Consider the following 21926-nt stretch of genomic DNA (forward strand, 5'->3'; position numbering starts at 1 on the left):
TTATGCATGAAATACAACCAGCCTTCTGAGCTATCATCTTCAAAGAAATTTTACAAAACTCTTGGACAATTGTCAATAGATAAAAAATATGATTTTAAAGGAGAATACAGTTTTAAAACTCTTTTGATCACAGACACCAATGCTAGCCATCTAGTTTTACCATATCCCAACAACTGCATATATACCTCTGCATTCTCACAAAAGTCTTTTAATAATTTCACCCTTATAGTAAATATATAAAAATGACTATAAATTTTGATTATGATGCCTTCAATGTCAATAAGAAGTTGATCTGCTGCTGACTGATGATAGAATAGTATTATGCACTATATGTGTGACATATCCTATACAAATATTGAAGATAGCTTCTGAAGATGGTCTTTTAGCTTATATACATTATTTATTTATTTTTCTTAGTAACCCACCAAAATATACATTTGCATTATCAGCACAGACTGCTAAAGTTTAAGTAGCAAAGAGATAAAAGAGTGACTTTCTGTCACTGCAAAAGAGTTGGAGAGGCATATTTCATTTTCTGTCCAATATGGGACAATTTTCAATGCTGGACAGTCCCTCCTAATGCAGGATGTCTGGTCACTTTAAGTATAGGCTAAATTTATTTTAAGACAAGCATTTGACTAAATGATCTTAAATACCAACAACTGTTCTAACTTATCTACGGATTTGATCTAAAGACAATCTTAGAAACCAAACCTGTTTGTAACTTGGAAACTGCCTGTATGTGTGATCTCCTGTCAAAGATTGTAGCTGATTAATGATGCTTATCCAATGATTAATTTTTTTTTCACATTTAGTCTTGAAGATTATTTTACAAATGCTTAAAATAGTTTGGAACAGCTGCATATTATTCATGACTTTTGGGCCATTGTGTATATTAAAATAGTTGTAAATAGTTTACTAATAATTCTCCAGAAAAAAAGTATTAGTTTCTAATTTTAAACAAAAATTTGAAAGATTCACTTAAAAGACTTGTTGTACTCTTGATGTATATTCTTTTTATGTTTAAATATAACTTTTTTTTTTTTTAATTAAAAAAGAAACATTACTTCTGTCAGTAGTTTTATTTATTATTTTCATGAATGTAATTGTTATACAGTATATAAAAATGTGATATTTTAAAGAATTATAGATCTAATAATAATTTTTGTATGTTTATATGTATGTATATATTTATTAAAAAGAATAAACTATAGAATTTTTTATGTATTATTTATCATTTTTTAAATTGAAGTATAGATCTGATTTTATATGCTATTTAAATGTTTTAATATTTTCAATCATAATGAATATTAGATTTTAAACATTAAAACATATGTTAAAATATTAAATGATGTTTTGAAATGTGATTTTTCAACATCTTAGCAGATATTAATAATATATGTATATAATGCACAATATGATATTGTTAAAGAAGTGATTGGAATGCAATGGAGAAGCTTTTGATGAAATTTTTTTGTAATAAAATTTAAATATAGTTATTAAAATCTTCAAGAAGATGATATTGTACATTATTTAAATATTAAACATGCATTTTTACTATGATGTTAGAAATTGGTTTTGAATTTTATGAAATTAAAATTTTGTTGTATGCATTTATGTGTAATTTATATTCTTGTTAATTCTAATTCAAAGTAGTTATGTAAAAGCTTTATAAAATTTCTGTATATATTTTTTACAAACTATTATAGAAATTAATAAAACAAAAATTTTAATTTCTTGCATTTGAGTCTCATGTTTTTTTGTATTGAGTTTTTTATAGCATTCTTAAAGGCCACTTTTTTAATTTTAGAATATTATGAATATTTAAGGAAAGTAAGTACTTGTTGGAAGATAAGGGAATTTTAAAAATTCTTAATGATGATAGAGATGTCTCTAGTATCATCATTTTTATTATAATTTTTCTTAATACACATTATCACATAAAGATTTAAAAAAAAAAGTTTAAATATATTCTGAACGTGAAGCTTTTGATTATTTTTTTTCTAACATGAATTTGCATTAATATATTAATAATAGTAATTTTATAAAATTATCATTCATGAATTTTTAAAATTCAGTAGAGCCCTGATTATCCATGATAATGTGGATCAAGGTATCTTGGATAACATGGAATGTTTAGTACAAAGTGATTGACAAAATACAAGAATATTATTATAAAATCAGTTTAAAGTAATTTTAATTGTAATCATCAAATCCTTTTTTTTTTTTAAAAAAAAAAAAGAATTATATTGGTGTGATAAGTCATCTGAGTAAATTTGTTTGAAAATTTCTAGAAATGCTTTCAAAAACTATATATCATGTGACCAGTGTTCATAAAATATAGTTCTTGCATTTTTTTGCAAAATGTTCTTCCATTCACCTGAGATGATAATGTAGAACCTTTGTTAAAAGGATCATGGTTAATTGGGATATTATTGTAATATCATTACAATTAGAAAATTATATTTTTAAGTTAAAAACTCAGAAAAATGAACACACGAACTATAATTCCAAATTATGTCTGGAGACTATATACAAAGAACCTTCTTTTTACTCAAATAATTTAAATTTCTTGTAAATCAATTTAAAAATTTTATCTGTAGTATAAAAATTTCAGTTCTTGTACTTTGTATATTTACAATTGTTTTGTTATGCACATAAAATTGTTGAATAGATGCTAAATGAAAAAAATTGCTGCTGTTTTAGTCAAAGTTTTTATATATAGCTATTAAAAAAATTTTTCAATTTAAGCTATTAAAACATTTTTCTATTTCTTTTATCTTGTTATCTATTCTCCTCTCTAGTTTCACCCCTTTTTTAAAACTTTTTTCTCTTTCTACAAACTTTAAAGAAACAGAAATCACAAGTTATATTGGCCTGGGCATCAGAAAGAAAACTCAATTTAACAAAAAACAAAAAGAATTGTAGTAACAGTTTCCTTGACTGCTTAAAACAATAGTACAAGTGGCTAGCTTTCTTGAAAATAACTCTGAGCATACAATGTTTTGAAAAATTTACCATATTAGAGAGGGAAAGATAAAGCTCCCAAAACCCTTATAGGAACATAGGAATAAAGATGGGAATAATAAAAGGTATATATTGTTATGGAGTAATGTTCTACATAGAAACAAGATATTTATCAATGATGGAGTTTGAAATTATTGTACTTTAATCTCTCAGCATTAAACCTAGAGAGGAAAAAATAATTAGTTAAAATACAGAGAAATTTTACATATATATATTTGATTCTTAATAGTTCAATTTTTTATAAAGTGACTATTATGCATTACTTTGAATTTGGCTTGTAAATTAACTGGTTTATATTTGAAGACGGATGAAAGATGATGTTTACACAATAAAAGTGCAAATAAAAGAGGAATTACTTGCTTGTGTTAAGAATGCCTTTACAGTAATTAAGGATTATTATTAATTAAGCCATAATAAGCCATATTCAAATGCAATGTGTACATACCAAAAACTGTTTTGAAGTGTAAGGAATAATCTTTGAAAATTCTTATAAACATTGTGCATCACTTGTGATTTCATCAATAAACAAACTTTCAAACATTTGATTTTATGTTTTTCATTGATTCTCTCTCATCCTGTTCAAAACTATTTCTTCATCTTAGGATTCAAATAGCTGTAATATCTTAAGTATTAAGAATAGGACACATGTTTAAATGAAATTTTTGGTCAAAATGTCCCTAGGAATTTGCTATTTAACTGTGGGTAAAACTTGATAAATCATCCTGCATATTTGTAAGGATGAACATCTGCATTAATCTTGACTTTCAACTGTTCATGACTGAAGATGACCCATTACCAGGTCAAAAATGTTAGATTTCTTTAAATTTCACTCACTGTTAAAGGATGCATTGATTAATTTAGTTGTATATATGTATGTAATGTCTATACACACATTTACAAAGTGGCCCAAAAGTTTGGATCCATGGAGAAATAATCTATATAATTTATTTAAATATCTGAAATTATATCAAATGCTGGCTCAAAATGATGGCCTTTTGACTTCCAAGCACTTTTGAATATGCTGAATACATGATCTTGGAATCCTTAACAAATGTGGATATATTGCCCCTTTTAGTGCACTGATAGTTCTATACTGTTGTAGTAAAGGAATGCTATTAAATTCAAAGATAAGAAATATTAACACTGAAAAATAAAATAGAAAAGAATTTTATATCATGTATGGATCTAGACTTTTAGGCCACTCTACAGAGGCAAAGTATCTTGTTTTTTTGTTCAATACTTCATAATTTATTAGACTTTAAAAGTTACATGATATTTTCTTTATGAAAGAAACCATCAAAAATTGTTTTGTCACATTTACGGTCAATCATTTTTTAAATATCAAATATGCATGATTCATTACAATTTTCATTCTAATTAATAGTTAAAACTCACTGTGTTCAGCGTTATTAATTATTAATAATGCTGAACACAGTGAGTTTTAACTATTAATTAATATTACTTGGCGTGAATAGCATATTAACCTATATTAATTTTCATTCTAACATTCTGTAGTTATTTACTAGTAATTTAAATTCAATTAATATTAATTTACGTGGGTACAAAAGAAGATATACAGTTTTTATTATGGGAAAAACATAAAAAAAAAAAAAAACATTCATTTTTATGCATAAATCATAATTAAGGAATACAAAATAAAAAGATAAAAAATAATAATGATACAGATGTTTGGCACAGAGTTCATTTCTTAGATTCACAACTATGTACTATATTTTGATTTAGTATATGCTTTTATTACAAACTGTATATTTACTTCTGCCTCCTCCTGTATTTTTGCATTTCAAACTTTCCTCACTTATTTAAATTTAGTTAAATTTAAAGTCTAATTCTTTTTTACAATAAACCAAATACATAATATCTGGTTTAGGTACTTTAAATTAAGCTTTTATTCATTAATAAACTTTCCTAGAACTTTGTGCAATTTAAATTCAATAGAGGAATGTTTTTAATGCTTCTCATTTGTATTGTATGTAAATTACTGCTAGTTTCATTTAAAACACAACAGAAATAGAATAAATTTATTCTTTCATAAAATAATAATTACTTAAGATAGCGAAATAAATAATCATACTGTTGTTTAGTTCATAAATGAATAATTACATTAGAGAGTTGGTATTTTCCAATTCTCTAATGCTTGATGCATTAACAGCTTCTGAAAAATTACAAACATTGTCAAGTAATACTTAATATAATTTATCATATATAATCAAATTACAAAAAGTAAATAAATATTAATCAAAATTATTTTTATAATATATCTTGTTTCAGACCAGAATTATTTTAGTATTTTATTTTAAAATTTGTAAAGAATTGCTTTCAAATTGTGTAATGTTAATATCAAAAGAAAAGAGCATTAATCAAATATTGCTGGATTTTTCATGGTTAATATGACTATAGATTAAATAATTTATTTTGCTTTAGGTCAAGTTTTTCTTTCTACACTTTTCTAAAATGATTAATTACATTAAAAATTAATTCTAATTATCAAAATACTGAAGGATTTCAATATTTCTTATTTCTGGACAAAATTTCATATGACATTTGGATTAAAAATAATGTTAATCTTTATGCTTATAACAGCTCAGAGACGGATACATCTATTAATATTTATTTTTTGGATTCTAAATTTCAGGTTAAACTGATTTGTATATTTGTTAAATTTTATAGTAATGTGTATTTATTATTTTCTTTTAAATAAGACATGCTCTCTGAAAACTCTTAAAAATAAAATTTTATTGGCTTCATTTTATTCATTTTAAAACTCTTAAAAAATATTCTGAAGATGATAGCTTAGAAATTTAAAGTTATTATAGGGCAGCAGTTGCCAACTGGTGGTCCATGATAAAATTTTGGTGGTCTGTGGAGGTTCCAATTTAGAGATTGATGAACTCAAGGTTACATGAAGTATTACAAAAGAAATGCAAAATGCTTGGTTGCTTTTTCTCACTCATTGGGGTTTTTTATATTTGAATCTAAAAACCAAGCATGAAATGACTTACATTATTTATTCATTTATCATTTATTATGAGTGCAATCAGTGGTATAGCGAACATAACTGGCGCTCGAGGCACGACACTTTATTTGTGCCCCCCCTCCAGAAACAAATCTTGTTTATCTTGGAGACCATTTGGTGTCCCTCTGCAAGTGGCACCTGGGGCATGATAGACTCCCTTGCCCTCTTCGCTATGCTAGTGAGTGCAATTGTCATCCTTTGTGGAAAAGAGCCAAGAATCCATAAACTTTTTTCAAACAAGCAGCAACAAACTTTACACTAAATTGTTATAATTAATTCATGATAATAATTAAGTCATCAATTTTGAATCCAGTGGTTCACTGGATTCAAAATTGTGACTTTAGTGGTCTGTAAGGTCAGAATGGTTGGTAATTTTCATCGTAAAATATATAATAATAAACAACGCTTTTTGCCCACGACTTTTATCCAATGATAAGAGTCATGCTTGAGTTTTGTGACTTGACTTCTTAATTTAAATAATTTGTCTTAAAAATAACACACATCAAAATTCTTGATTAATTTTTAATATACTATATATAAAGTACATTTAGATAATGTTTTATGAAATTAGAATTAATAAATTATATCATTTTTCCACCTTTTCTAAAGAGCACTATTAATCAGAAATTGCCTCTGGGAAATCAGGAATTTACTGGTGTGCCATTTGCTCCATGGACATATATATATCTCCTGATCAGCATTAGATTGACAACAAATTTTGGCCTATATATATTTATATAGGCCAAAATTTGTTGAGTCTAATACTGATCAGAATACCAAAAAAATCCTTTAATTTTTTTTTACCTAGAAAAAAAGCCTACTGATTGAGAAAGATCATTCTTATTAATGGAATTAAGTAGTAAATGTGATTAACTGTTTAAAAAATTTTTAGATTGTATAACTAAAGATTTTAAAAAATGTATATAATTTATCAAGAGTTTTTGTTAGTAGTAATGAGATTTAAATTAATCCAATAAAATGCAAAAACAGATTGGATCCATTTGTTTTGCATTTATATGCATCATGCAGATAAGATTTTTCTTCATAATACTAGAGTTTGCAATTAAATTAAAAAATATCTCTAATTTAGAAATATTTGTTAATAACATTAATATATTTTAATATTAAATTATTTTATACATTAATAATAATTATAATTTTTATTTTATATACAATTTATTGAATTTAAGTGAATATGTCATTGTTAACATGTTGCATATCATTTATTATAAGTTGAATTTTAAATTGATATTATAAGATTTAAAAATTAAGTTTAGTATTTTTGATAAATTGATTTCAATTTAGAATTATTATTTTTGTTTCAAAATAGCCATTGCATTTGGAGATACAAAATGAAAGCAAAATGCATAATGTTCCAAAAAGTAAGATAAAAATTCTGTTTATTGTATTTAGTTTACATGTTTTCTTTTCTTAATTTATTTTTATTTTTTCATAGATTCTGAAACACATTTCAGAGTACAAGTAATTTCACCTCTGTTTGAAAATAAGACATTGCTTATGGTGAGTCACAACAAGATGTACAGAATCCTTTATTAATGAAGTACAGGCATACCTCGACTTACGTCGTTTCGAGTTACGTCGTTCCCGATTATACGTCGCTTGTTAAAAAAGTATATGGAAAAATAAAAATCAAGTTTAAGTCATTTTATTCAACTTTACGTCTGTCCGCCACAAATATTGAAGTCGTAATATCACTAGATAAACGTTTAAAGCACATAAAATCATATTAAAATATATACAACTATGTACTGTATTTACAGTACATGCATTCGTAAATTTAGATTACTTTTTTTTGTACTATATTAAAAACTAAAATTTATTTGTTTGTAAGCTTAAAATAGATTTTTATTAACCATATATTATTAAAAATGCATTAATAAATAAAATACAGAACCGGGAATGGTAATTTACGGTTTAGCCTAGTGATAAGTAGATTCGGAGACAAGTAAATTCGACTTACGTCGTTTTCCTGGAACCAATTACCGACGTAAGGCAAGGTATACCTGTAGATATGTTTTTTGGAGGTATATGTTAACTAAGCATGTGTTTATTGAACTCTTCATACAGTGCCTACTTCTGATTTATTCTAGAACTACATCATATCAAAAATTATAATGCACAGCACAAAACTTATCTGTAATTGTTAAACTTCATTAAAACAAAGAAAATATTAACTGAAAGCATATTAACCAAGGATTACTTGAATTAAAAAACAATTGTTTTTTTTTCTTTTCTTTTCTTTTGAACAAGATCTGATAAGACTTATTAAATGAATATTGTAATCAGCAGTAGAAAAACTCTTGATAAATATTTTAATTTACTTCTTGAAATTATGAAATGGCTACAAAACTTGGCATAGTTGTTATCAAAACACAAAAATAATTTATTTGAAGATACAATGTTATTCTATAAGAAATACTTTCAATTAAATTTCAAAATTTAAATTTTTTCTATATAATATTGTTATGGAATATTGTAATAGTTCAACTTTGATGATCTTCAGGTTACAAAGAGTAATCTAATTAAACATGTTTCTTATAACTTTACTGATAAGTAAGTACAGTGAACCCCTGTACAATTTGGGGCGATATGTTTTGTGTTACAGACAGTGGTATACCCAAAGGGGACTGGACACACTCTAAACAAAAAGGAAAGCAAGCACTAAAAAGTTTTCCAAAAATCTTTTCTTAATTAAAATTTATTTTTTCTTTATACTGTGTTGTGTCTTCTATTTCTATACTATTTATGAACTAGTGGTCACATAAGGTGGGAATTTTATTGAATTTGCATTAAACATTTTTTTTATCCATTTAACTTGGCTCCTTTAAGATTAAGTCCTGAGTGTGCTGCTGTTACAGGAAATTACATTATGTGTTGTGTGAACTGTGAGTATGACAACAATAAAATAGCCAAAAAGTTATACAGGTTAATATTCATAAAATGTTTCTACATATAGGAAAAAATTTTATATAAGCATCCACTGTAATTTTTAGTAGTTACTTTCATAACATTATAATGGAAATATCATATTATAAAATTTGTTTGTATGATTTTATTCTTAAAAAAATATTTGATGAATCAAACTTTAGATACCTTAAAATAAATTACCAATTAAATTGTTTCTGAAAGCAAATTAGTATATGGTATTATTAAATTTTTGAGCTGCTTTTTGAAAATATTGTAGACCTATAAATTCCCACTGTTATCTGTCCTCTGTCCACCTGTCTGTCTTTCCTTAATTGACAACAAAGTTAGATAGATGAAAGACAAGATTAAGTATAGAAACCTTAGTGACAAAGTTAACTATATTAACTGATTAACTATATAGTGACTGATATATTAACTATATTAGTGACTGATTAACTATATTAGTGACTGATTAACTATATTAGTGACTGATTAACTATATATGAACTGATGAAAACTAATAATCATGTTATTTCAATTCAAAAATTTTCCCCTGAAAGGTGTGAGAGAAATGACTGGCACAACTCTATTGTTAAAGGAAAAGTATAATGTGCAAGCCACTACTAATTTGAGATGAAGAGCATATATTTTAAATTAAATTAAAAATATAATTAAAAATTGCAGTCTGGAATTGTGACAATGTCACAATAAATAATTGCTTGTTAGAATTTTTTTTTTTTTTTTTTTGTTATATATAGGTGATAGTTTTACTTATCTTATGCAATGTTATTAAAATAATTTTGATAAGAATGTTTCAAAAATTAAATAATAATATAATAATTTATAGATAACTATTTTAAAATATAGGAAAGGTTTGTTATTCAAATGTTACATGTGTATAAAGATTGTTCTGATAAGTTGCATATAATTTTGGTAAATTTATTTATCAAACTCATCAGAAGCTGTTGTATTGTATTAGTTTTAATTGGCCTAGGCAATTAAACTAATACTTTGAGGTAATAGTTTGAGGCAAGCATCCAAAGTTCAGTACAGGTAACCCCTTTATAACACAGGAGTTACATTCCAAAAAATTGCTGTGTTATGCAAATCCGTGTTATATGAAACAAAGAACTACTGCGAAAAGGGGGTTAGGTTCAAAAAATTAAAAAACATGTTGTTAAATGCTTATTTAAATCGGATTTATTATTCATTTTTTTTCATAGATAAAATACTTATTTATTATTTAAGTAAATATTTTACCAGAGGATTATTCATCCTATATGATGATCTCAGCATGAGCATCATCAACTGGTAACAGTTTGTGGGTGTGTTCGTTAATAGCGTTCGCTCTGCAACGGGAGTGCGCTGCTGTTTGTAGGCATTTAGGAACGACAGTGAAAGAAAGATGGTAGCGCCCACACTATCAATAGCATTGTGTGGAGGAATCTATAATTCTAAAATGAGCTTTTAGAGGCAAAAGAAGGGTCCCAATTGTAAAATTTAACCATTAAATGGATTATTTATTGAAAGTGCATTCAAAGTAGCCACGAAAACAATTAGAATGCTCATGCGGAGGTATAAAAGAATGCACCCTTTATTACATTTTATATTGTACAAGGGTTTTACCCAATTCCAGAACTGTGTTACAGTGAACCCATGTTATAAAAGCACTGTGTTATACGGGGATGTTCCCAATTCTCAAGCCATGTCAGAGTGAATCGGTGCTATAGAAGTATCATGTTATATGGAGGTTATCTGTACTTGTTATTATCACTTCCTATTTTTGTTTTAAATTTTTGATGAACTGGAAACAAATTATTAATAACTTTCAATCTGTTGTATTTTCAATATTTATTTCTGAATTATTATTAAAATAAATACAGTACGAGGGCTGTTCGGAAAGTTCGCGGCCTCAAATAGAACAACAAACAAAATAATGTTAAAACTTTTTTATTTTTTAATGTAGACTCCTTTGTTAGCAATGCACTTATTCCAGCGATGTTCTAGCTTTTTTATGCCATCACAATAGGTCGATTTGTCAAGGTGTGCAAAATACTCGTTCACTTCAGAGATGACTTCGTCATTTGAGTGGAATCTCTTTCCAGCCAAGAATTTTTTTAGGTTTGGAAAAAGGTGGAAGTCACTGGGGGCCAAATCAGGTGAGTACGGTGGATGTGGAACTAATTGGAAGCGAAGTTCGTTTATCTTTTGNTAGCTCCGGCTATACATTCTTCTATACTCCTTTAAAAAATTTCTCGGTCATCTCATTCCAGGAAAGATTGATGTTGTATACAGCATCCATGATATTGTAGTTTTTCCAAAAATCTCTAATGGATTGTTTATCTGCTCCATCGGTTTTATCAATAAGTTGTCAGAATGTCTACTGCAGATAATAAGCTTCAAAATTTGAAATTACACCTTGATCTATTGGTTGGATTAACAAAGTTATATTTGGCGGCAGGAAAACCACTTCTATTGGAATACATGTTGTTAAGTCAGACAAATGCGTTGGATGGCTTGGAGCATTATCAATCAAAAGTAAAGCTTTTTGTTCTAGATTTTTAAATTTGCAGTAGCGTTTAACAGACAGGCAAAAATGTTCAGTAAACCAATTCTGGAAAATTTTCATAGTGATCCAAGATCTTTTATTGGACTCCCAAATTACTGGTAAAGATGATTTTGAAATTCCCTTCATTACTCTTGGGGTTTTGGAATGGTAACAAGTAGAGGTTTTAATTTAAAATCTCCATTAGCATTACCATCCAGTAGAAGTGTTAAACGATCTTTTGTAGCTTTAAATCCTGATGCTCGTTTTTCTTCACGGGATAAAAATGTACATTTTGGCATTCTCTTCCAGAAAAAGCCCATTTCATCAACATTGAAAACTAATTCAGGAGGATAATGCCCTTGTTCAATGATTGCTCTTAATGTCGCTGGAAATGCAACAGCTGCTTTTGTATCTCCACTTGCCGCTTCTCCAGTAACCTGTATGTTATGAAGATTGTTTCTGTTTTTAAATCAATTGAACCACACTTGACTAGCTATGAAATTTTCACTTGATGCCTTTTTCATTCTGAATATGGTTAAAAATTTTTCTTGCTTTTTCCATTATAATTGTTTGACTTAATGGCATATTACGTTCAATTTCATCATCAATCCAGATGGAAAGTCGTTTTTTCCATTTCCTCAAACACATTGCTTCTGGTACAGGTAATTTTTGTTGCAGAAGTCGTTGTGGTTGTAGTTGCTAATGATACAATTTTTTCTTTATTTTTTAAAATTGTCCGTATTGTTGAAGTTGACAAATTTAATGCAGTGCCAATATCAGATTGCCATTCACCTGCATCTAATCATCTAGTTTCCAGCGAAATGCTTTTTCTTGTCACTTTACTTTCTTTTTCTTTGCAATTACCCATTGTAAAAACTAAAAATTGCCATATTTATCACAATAAAATAAAATATTATATTTATATCTTTACACACAATAACGTTAGACCATAAATCAACTGTGATGCAGGAAACATGCGTTCAAACTGCTATAATACACACCATGAGACTGCATGCAAGTTTCAGAGCAACAAAATTGTGCTCAATTTAGGGGAATCCCAACACTGCATGCAATTTTGGGGAATTCCAATACTACCACATAATACTGAAACAGCGTTAAGCAAGGCAGCATTAAGCAGGGTCTTGCTGTATTTAAGTTTTAAATTTTTATAATTTTATAGTTTTTGGACTTCTATAAATTTTTTTTTTTTTTTGTTTATTATTTGTCTTTTGTATTTTACAACTTCTATATTCTGGAACTTCATATTTAAATTGTTCTAATTGCAAGTTTGAATATAATTTTTCATTTTTAAATTTTAGAATAATTTTCAGAATAATTTACATTTTAAATTTTATTCTATATAAAATTTAAAATGTAAATTATTCTGAACCCAACTGGCAAAGTGCATATTGATAGAGTCCCTTTATGTTCTTTGATCCTTTTTAGATTGATCCTTTTGATTTATACATGGAACCAAAATAGTAAAACCTATCTGTGTTTAACTAGTTTAATCATGTAAGATCCCTGACTGATTCCTGGCTATGATCTTTGATTTAGTCTTTGTCCTTTCTTAAGATCTGTATCATTTTAGGTAATCTCTCTTAATGACTACATATATAGATGATTCCTATATATAAGGTCTTATGAATGACACAAGAAATTTGTCTGCGACTATACACTATTCTAGATTTTCTTTGTTTCTTATTCTATAGCTTTAGTAGAAGAGTTAAAGTGTGCCCTAATGAGACCTTCTATGACATTTCTAGTAAAGCCATATTGGATAAAGCCAGTAATAATTCTTTCTAACTCTTTATTCATGTGTACTGTAGGTGTGGAATGTACAATATGTGAATAGCTGTCAGTTTATGGAAAATTATAATATGTTATATGACAGGGGTGGAGAATCCTTTCCCACAGCATTGTCTAGTCATTAGACTAAATAATAAGATGCATCCAAAAATTTCAGTTGGCATATGAGAAAATTTTGCATCATAAATTTGATGATTTTGGTATGCACACTTAAAAAGGCTGCCTTTCTACCATATGATTTTCAATGTATATAAGAATCAATTAATATAGGCTTGTGAAACACTTTTGTACAATACCTTTGATGAGATTTAAAAATAGAAATGTGTAAATAAATAATTTATCACAGAACTGTTTAGCTCTTTTAAACCTAGTCTAATATCTGTTGAGTTATTGTTGATATCCTCCAAGAATGGGAAAATACATTTGTCATTATCCCAAATAATCTACAAATCCGCATACTAGTTTGATATGGTCATTTTATTTATTTATTAGTGAAGCCTCATCCCATTTAACTACAATCTCAGCTATACCACTAGAAACTAGAAAACCCACAGGGAACCAATAATCAATTCCTTATTTCAATTCTTAATCAAAATTATTACGGTTTTTCTATTAATAACAAGCAACTCAGTTTGACTTTCTAAATTCATAGTAAGATTTATGAATTAAAACAAATTTATTTTTTTTTAAATGTTATATTGAAGATCTGTATTATGAATATTAAGATTTTGCTTGTTAAATTCAAGTTATATTAATTTAGACTAAGAAAGAAAGTTAATTAATTTAGACTTAATTAACTTCCTAAAAGTGCAAATTGTTAGAATTCCATAACATAAAAAATGAATTTTAAACACCAATTTAAAATCTTTCTATCAAATAACTTTTATAAGGATTTTTAATAAGAAAAATAACAGTTATTTAAATATGACTATTCATTGTCTTAATATATTTTATCATTGTAATATTCCAAGACATTTAAAGTGAAAAATAGTTAATGGAAAGATAAACATCCTGAAGACCAATATTTTAATAATATGCCAAATGTCTGCTGGATCAAATCAGACTACTTTACCATTATTATTTTTAATTAAATTCTAAGTAATTTGATACTAGTGTTAGGCACCATCTCTTATTAAATTATTAAATATTAATTTAATTATAATTATTAAAGTTATTTAAGAATTTAATTAAAAATAATAGTGGTAAAGTAGCCCGATTTAATCTAGCAGTCATTTGGCATATTAATGGAAAGTACTTATAAGTTCAACTTACTGCCTTCTGGTAAATGAATACAATAACATGTATAAAACAGAATAACTTAAAGTTTACATCAAAGTTTAATTAATTAGTTGCTATTTGCATTATCTTGGAAAATTAATTATTATTACTTAGGAAACTTCCACTAATTGTGTCTAAGGTTTTTGAAGTCACATTTGACCCTCTCCCCTGTTGTGTACAGTGATGTACTTTTGGAAAACCCTTATCTCCTAATTACATGTCCAACAATTTATAGACCTCACTGACATTGAAAAAATTACTTGAAAAAGTTCTGTAAACGTTTTCTAACTGATAATGTATTCAAATGACTAGTAAGTAGGCTTATACGAACAAATTCATATGCCATTAATATCACTAAAAAAAGTTTAAATAGATGATGCCATGACCCTCTCGTACCCATTGTGTACAATGATGTACTGTACTTTTCACAACCCCTTCCTTAAGAGAAAGGGGTTGTGAAAGTCATGATGATGATCTATAGAATTTAGGTTGAAAACATTTCTAATGATATACAGTAGACTCCCCTATAACACTGTAGATAATTCCACGTTATATGAATTCCATGTTGTACGAGTCACTTAGATTTTACAAATACATGAGCCGTTCACAGCCGGGCACATGTATTTGTAAAATCTAAGTGACTCGTACAACATGGAATTCATATAACACGGAATTATCTACAGTGTTATAGGGGAGTCTACTGTATATCATTAGAAATGTTTTCAACCTAAATTCTATAGATCATCATCATGACTTTCACAACCCCTTTCTCTTAAGGAAGGGGTTGTGAAAAGTACAGTACATCATTGTACACAATGGGTACGAGAGGGTCATGGCATCATCTATTTAAACTTTTTTTAGTGATATTAATGGCATATGAATTTGTTCGTATAAGCCTACTTACTAGTCATTTGAATACATTATCAGTTAGAAAACGTTTACAGAACTTTTTAAAGTAATTTTTTCAATGTCAGTGAGGTCTATAAATTGTTGGACATGTAATTAGGAGATAAGGGTTTTCCAAAAGTACATCACTGTACACAACAGGGGAGAGGGTCAAATGTGACTTCAAAAACCTTAGACACAATTAGTGGAAGTTTCCTAAGTAATAATAACTAATTTTCCAAGATAATGCAAATAGCAACTAATTAATTAAACTTTGATGTAAACTTTAAGTTATTCTGTTTTATACATGTTATTGTATTCATTTACCAGAAGGCAGTAAGTTGAACTTATAAGTACTTTCCATTAATATGCCAAATGACTGCTAGATTAAATCGGGCTACTTTACCACTATTATTTTTAATTAAATTCTTAAATAACTTTAATAATTATAATTAAATTAATATTTAATAATTTAATAAGAGATGGTGCCTAACACTAGTATCAAATTACTTAGAATTTAATTAAAAATAATAATGGTAAAGTAGTCTGATTTGATCCAGCAGACATTTGGCATATTATTAAAATATTGGTCTTCAGGATGTTTATCTTTCCATTAACTATTTTTCACTTTAAATGTCTTGGAATATTACAATGATAAAATATATTAAGACAATGAATAGTCATATTTAAATAACTGTTATTTTTCTTATTAAAAATCCTTATAAAAGTTATTTGATAGAAAGATTTTAAATTGGTGTTTAAAATTCATTTTTTATGTTATGGAATTCTAACAATTTGCACTTTTAGGAAGTTAATTAAGTCTAAATTAATTAACTTTCTTTCTTAGTCTAAATTAATATAACTTGAATTTAACAAGCAAAATCTTAATATTCATAATACAGATCTTCAATATNATAGTCGTATTTAAATAACTGTTATTTTTCTTATTAAAAATCCTTATAAAAGTTATTTGATAGAAAGATTTTAAATTGGTGTTTAAAATTCATTTTTTATGTTATGGAATTCTAACAATTTGCACTTTTAGGAAGTTAATTAAGTCTAAATTAATTAACTTTCTTTCTTAGTCTAAATTAATATAACTTGAATTTAACAAGCAAAATCTTAATATTCATAATACAGATCTTCAATATAACATTTAAAAAAAAATAAATTTGTTTTAATTCATAAATCTTACTATGAATTTAGAAAGTCAAACTGAGTTGCTTGTTATTAATAGAAAAACCGTAATAATTTTGATTAAGAATTGAAATAAGGAATTGATTATTGGTTCCCTGTGGGTTTTCTAGTTTCTAGTGGTATAGCTGAGATTGTAGTTAAATGGGATGAGGCTTCACTAATAAATAAATAAAATGACCATATCAAACTAGTATGCGGATTTGTAGATTATTTGGGATAATGACAAATGTATTTTCCCATTCTTGGAGGATATCAACAATAACTCAACAGATATTAGACTAGGTTTAAAAGAGCTAAACAGTTCTGTGATAAATTATTTATTTACACATTTCTATTTTTAAATCTCATCAAAGGTATTGTACAAAAGTGTTTCACAAGCCTATATTAATTGATTCTTATATACATTGAAAATCATATGGTAGAAAGGCAGCCTTTTTAAGTGTGCATACCAAAATCATCAAATTTATGATGCAAAATTTTCTCATATGCCAACTGAAATTTTTGGATGCATCTTATTATTTAGTCTAATGACTAGACAATGCTGTGGGAAAGGATTCTCCACCCCTGTCATATAACATATTATAATTTTCCATAAACTGACAGCTATTCACACATTGTACATTCCACACCTACAGTACACATGAATAAAGAGTTAGAAAGAATTATTACTGGCTTTATCCAATATGGCTTTACTAGAAATGTCATAGAAGGTCTCATTAGGGCACACTTTAACTCTTCTACTAAAGCTATAGAATAAGAAACAAAGAAAATCTAGAATAGTGTATAGTCGCAGACAAATTTCTTGTGTCATTCATAAGACCTTATATATAGGAATCATCTATATATGTAGTCATTAAGAGAGATTACCTAAAATGATACAGATCTTAAGAAAGGACAAAGACTAAATCAAAGATCATAGCCAGGAATCAGTCAGGGATCTTACATGATTAAACTAGTTAAACACAGATAGGTTTTACTATTTTGGTTCCATGTATAAATCAAAAGGATCAATCTAAAAAGGATCAAAGAACATAAAGGGACTCTATCAATATGCACTTTGCCAGTTGGGTTCAGAATAATTTACATTTTAAATTTTATATTTCAGATGCTTCTTAAGCCAAATATTAGATACAATTTAGAAAATAAAGAAAGCATTAGATTGGCAAATTGAATAGATTCATATTATAATTAAAAAGAAAGTTATATTAAAAATAATCTTAAAATTTACATTTTAAATTTTAACTTTCAGATGCTTCTTAAGCCAAATATTAGATACAATTTAGAAAATAAAGAAAGCATTAGATTGGCAAATTTAAAAGCTTTTATTGCTATAGAGGATGCAAATGTAAGAATTTTACTTCAAATTTTTATATAAGAATTTATCTTACAACTTATTTTAAATAGAAAAGTATTATAATATTTTNCACAAAGATCACCGTTTTACCAAAAAATTACCACAGATAATGTTTTTATCAAAACTGTGTAATAAAAACGTTTTTTACAAAATTATAAAAATTTAAAACTTAAATACAGCAAGACCCTGCTTAATGCTGCCTTGCTTAACGCTGTTTCAGTATTATGTGGTAGTATTGGAATTCCCCAAAATTGCATGCAGTGTTGGGATTCCCCTAAATTGAGCACAATTTTGTTGCTCTGAAACTTGCATGCAGTCTCATGGTGTGTATTATAGCAGTTTGAACGCATGTTTCCTGCATCACAGTTGATTTATGGTCTAACGTTATTGTGTGTAAAGATATAAATATAATATTTTATTTTATTGTGATAAATATGGCAATTTTTAGTTTTTACAATGGGTAATTGCAAAGAAAAAGAAAGTAAAGTGACAAGAAAAAGCATTTCGCTGGAAACTAGATGATTAGATGCAGGTGAATGGCAATCTGATATTGGCACTGCATTAAATTTGTCAACTTCAACAATACGGACAATTTTAAAAAATAAAGAAAAAATTGTATCATTAGCAACTACAACCACAACGACTTCTGCAACAAAAATTACCTGTACCAGAAGCAATGTGTTTGAGGAAATGGAAAAAACGACTTTCCATCTGGATTGATGATGAAATTGAACGTAATATGCCATTAAGTCAAACAATTATAATGGAAAAAGCAAGAAAAATTTTTAACCATATTCAGAATGAAAAAGGCATCAAGTGAAAATTTCATAGCTAGTCAAGTGTGGTTCAATTGATTTAAAAACAGAAACAATCTTCATAACATACAGGTTACTGGAGAAGCGGCAAGTGGAGATACAAAAGCAGCTGTTGCATTTCCAGCGACATTAAGAGCAATCATTGAACAAGGGCATTATCCTCCTGAATTAGTTTTCAATGTTGATGAAATGGGCTTTTTCTGGAAGAGAATGCCAAAATGTACATTTTTATCCCGTGAAGAAAAACGAGCATCAGGATTTAAAGCTACAAAAGATCGTTTAACACTTCTACTGGATGGTAATGCTAATGGAGATTTTAAATTAAAACCTCTACTTGTTACCATTCCAAAACCCCAAGAGTAATGAAGGGAATTTCAAAATCATCTTTACCAGTAATTTGGGAGTCCAATAAAAGATCTTGGATCACTATGAAAATTTTCCAGAATTGGTTTACTGAACATTTTTGCCTGTCTGTTAAATGCTACTGCAAATTTAAAAATCTAGAACAAAAAGCTTTACTTTTGATTGATAATGCTCCAAGCCATCCAACGCATTTGTCTGACTTAACAACATGTATTCCAATAGAAGTGGTTTTCCTGCCGCCAAATATAACTTTGTTAATCCAACCAATAGATCAAGGTGTAATTTCAAATTTTGAAGCTTATTATCTGCAGTAGACATTCTGACAACTTATTGATAAAACCGATGGAGCAGATAAACAATCCATTAGAGATTTTTGGAAAAACTACAATATCATGGATGCTGTATACAACATCAATCTTTCCTGGAATGAGATGACCGAGAAATTTTTTAAAGGAGTATAGAAGAATGTATAGCCGGAGCTAAGCAAGGATGATCCATTGTTGATGTCAATGAAATTGCCAAGCTAGCTAATGAAACAGGGTTGGATAATATAAACGCACAGGATATTGAAGAATTATTGCAAGTCACAACTGGTGAAAGTTTTTCCAACAATGATCTTAAAGAATTAGTAGAACAACAGGTGCATGAAGATGACGAAATTAGCATTTCTGAAGATGAGGAGCAAAAGGAACTTTCAATGGATTTTCTAAAAAAGTTTAGCCACTATAACGGAAATTATGAATCAGTTTATACAAAATGATTTAAATTTTGATAGAAATTCAAAGGCAAGATGAAGTGTCATGGATATCTTGCTATTAACAACTGCTTGCTGAATGAAACAGGAAAAAGCAAACGATGTTAAATGACTTCTTCACAAAAAAAGATGTCAAATGAGGAAGAACCTTCCTCATCACAAACATAAACTTATTTACTTGAATTTTTTTGATTTTCATGAATGTTTTATTAATAAATAGCGATATTAGCAATAAATAAGTCTATAATTAATGTAATAAGAAAGTATTTAACAATAAATGTTACAAAATAAAATAAATAAATAAAAAAAACTGATAAATTTTCTTATTCTGTTCTGTTTCACATATCCCTATTATTTGTGTTAAGAAGATTTTGTTTAACCTGTTTCGTTTAGCACTCTGTTGTCTAGGAATCCCCACATTAAGCGCATCCCCACATTAAGCAGGGTCTTACTGTATTACATAACATAATGGCTGCCTGTGGTTTAAGTAATGATCTTGGAAATCGTATGAGCTAATTAGTTTAGTATGCTTAGAGAAATGGAAATACACAATTGTTCTAATAATCTAAGCTGAGAGAGCAGTCTTCTTTCCTTAATTAAACTGGTGGTATTCTATATAACTTTGTCTTGTACAGTCAATTTTAGAGGCCAATGGATTGTCAATTGTATTTTGTAATTGTTTTAAAGTTCTGCATGAAGAGCTGGTGATGGACCAAATACATCCAAAAATGATACTTGTCAAATAAATCTATTGGTTTTCTCAGCTTAGCAATTTATTTTTTGTATGCCTTACAAAAACAAACTTTTAAACTAAATATGTAATTAACAGTTTATTTGTTGACTATTGAAATAAGGAAATATTTCATTGATTTTTGTTCTTTTTCAAGAAAAAAATATAATTAGTATTAAATTTATACAAACTGTTGACAATACATTTTACAAAAATTAGGCTTTTTACAAATAATCAACTTTTAAAGAATTTAATTTGAAAANGCCAAAAATTAAATTGATCGCAGCGCCGCATATAGGCAAGGCCGCGAACTTTCCGAACAGCCCTCGTATGTTGCATGCTGTAAAAGTGGTATTTTTAAATTAAAATTTAATGAAAGATTCTAAGTCACAAATTTAAAACATAAATTCTATTAAAAACTGTTTTAATTGTTCAATAACTTGAGCTTTTATTCATATGCTTTACTGATGTACTAGAACTTAATATCATTAGACTACTGAACCTCTTCAGTTTCCAGTAAATATGTATAAATAAATTACCCAACTTCACTGTCTGTAACCGGTGTTCTTCTTCTCCAATGCCAGAGGACTTTGCTAAGAAGAACACCAGTTACAGGCAGTGAAGTTGGGTAATTTATCTACTCCAGTGTTAAAATTTCTTTATAGTTTATCATGTATAAATAAATGACTTTACAAATGTTTTCTGAATCCACCTGATTCCAGCATCAGGTTGAACAAGTTTGTTTATTAATTGGAATGCATCAAACAGAATGTACATAGAACATAAATTTAAATTTGAACTGAATTGTATAGGACATGCACTGAGCTCAAATTATCTAGGGTATAATGATGTATTATACCATGCTTTGGATAGCTGTATCTTATCCCTGAAGTTGATGCAGTTGGAGTTATGACTAGCTTTGATTATTTCAATGGATTCTAAGAGTGATGTGGTTTTGTTATGTTGAGGATCTGATGAGCTGGGCCTGATTTAACTTAACTTCTATGTGATCTATATAATATATATAATCTTTGTAAACTCATTTATTTACATGTTTTACTGGAAACTGAATAGGTTCAGTAATCTAATCATATGCTTTTCTGAATGCTCTAAAATATTTTTGTGCTGAATGTTCTGAACATGTTCAGAAATGTTAATTTAGCAATAGAAATTAAATTTTTGATTATGAAAATTTGCTAACTTA

General features: G+C 27.7%; 1 protein-coding gene across 2 annotated transcripts in view; it reads left to right on the top strand.

Moving 5' to 3' along the window:
* Window positions 1–7582, top strand: part of LOC111623930 (glycerol-3-phosphate dehydrogenase [NAD(+)], cytoplasmic-like) — a 28399-nt gene extending 20817 nt beyond the window's left edge. For both annotated transcript variants that reach the window (XR_002756496.1, XR_002756497.1), the window contains exons 3-4: window positions 7392–7443; window positions 7518–7582. The gene's annotated coding sequence lies outside the window, so the exon portion shown is untranslated. The remainder of the gene's footprint in view (window positions 1–7391; window positions 7444–7517) is intronic.
* Window positions 7583–21926: the final 14344 nt, after the last annotated feature.

The sequence above is a fragment of the Centruroides sculpturatus genome, unplaced genomic scaffold, assembly GCF_000671375.1.
Source record: "Centruroides sculpturatus isolate CEXI.00-Female unplaced genomic scaffold, Cexi_2.0 scaffold344, whole genome shotgun sequence".
NCBI lineage: Eukaryota > Metazoa > Arthropoda > Arachnida > Scorpiones > Buthidae > Centruroides > Centruroides sculpturatus.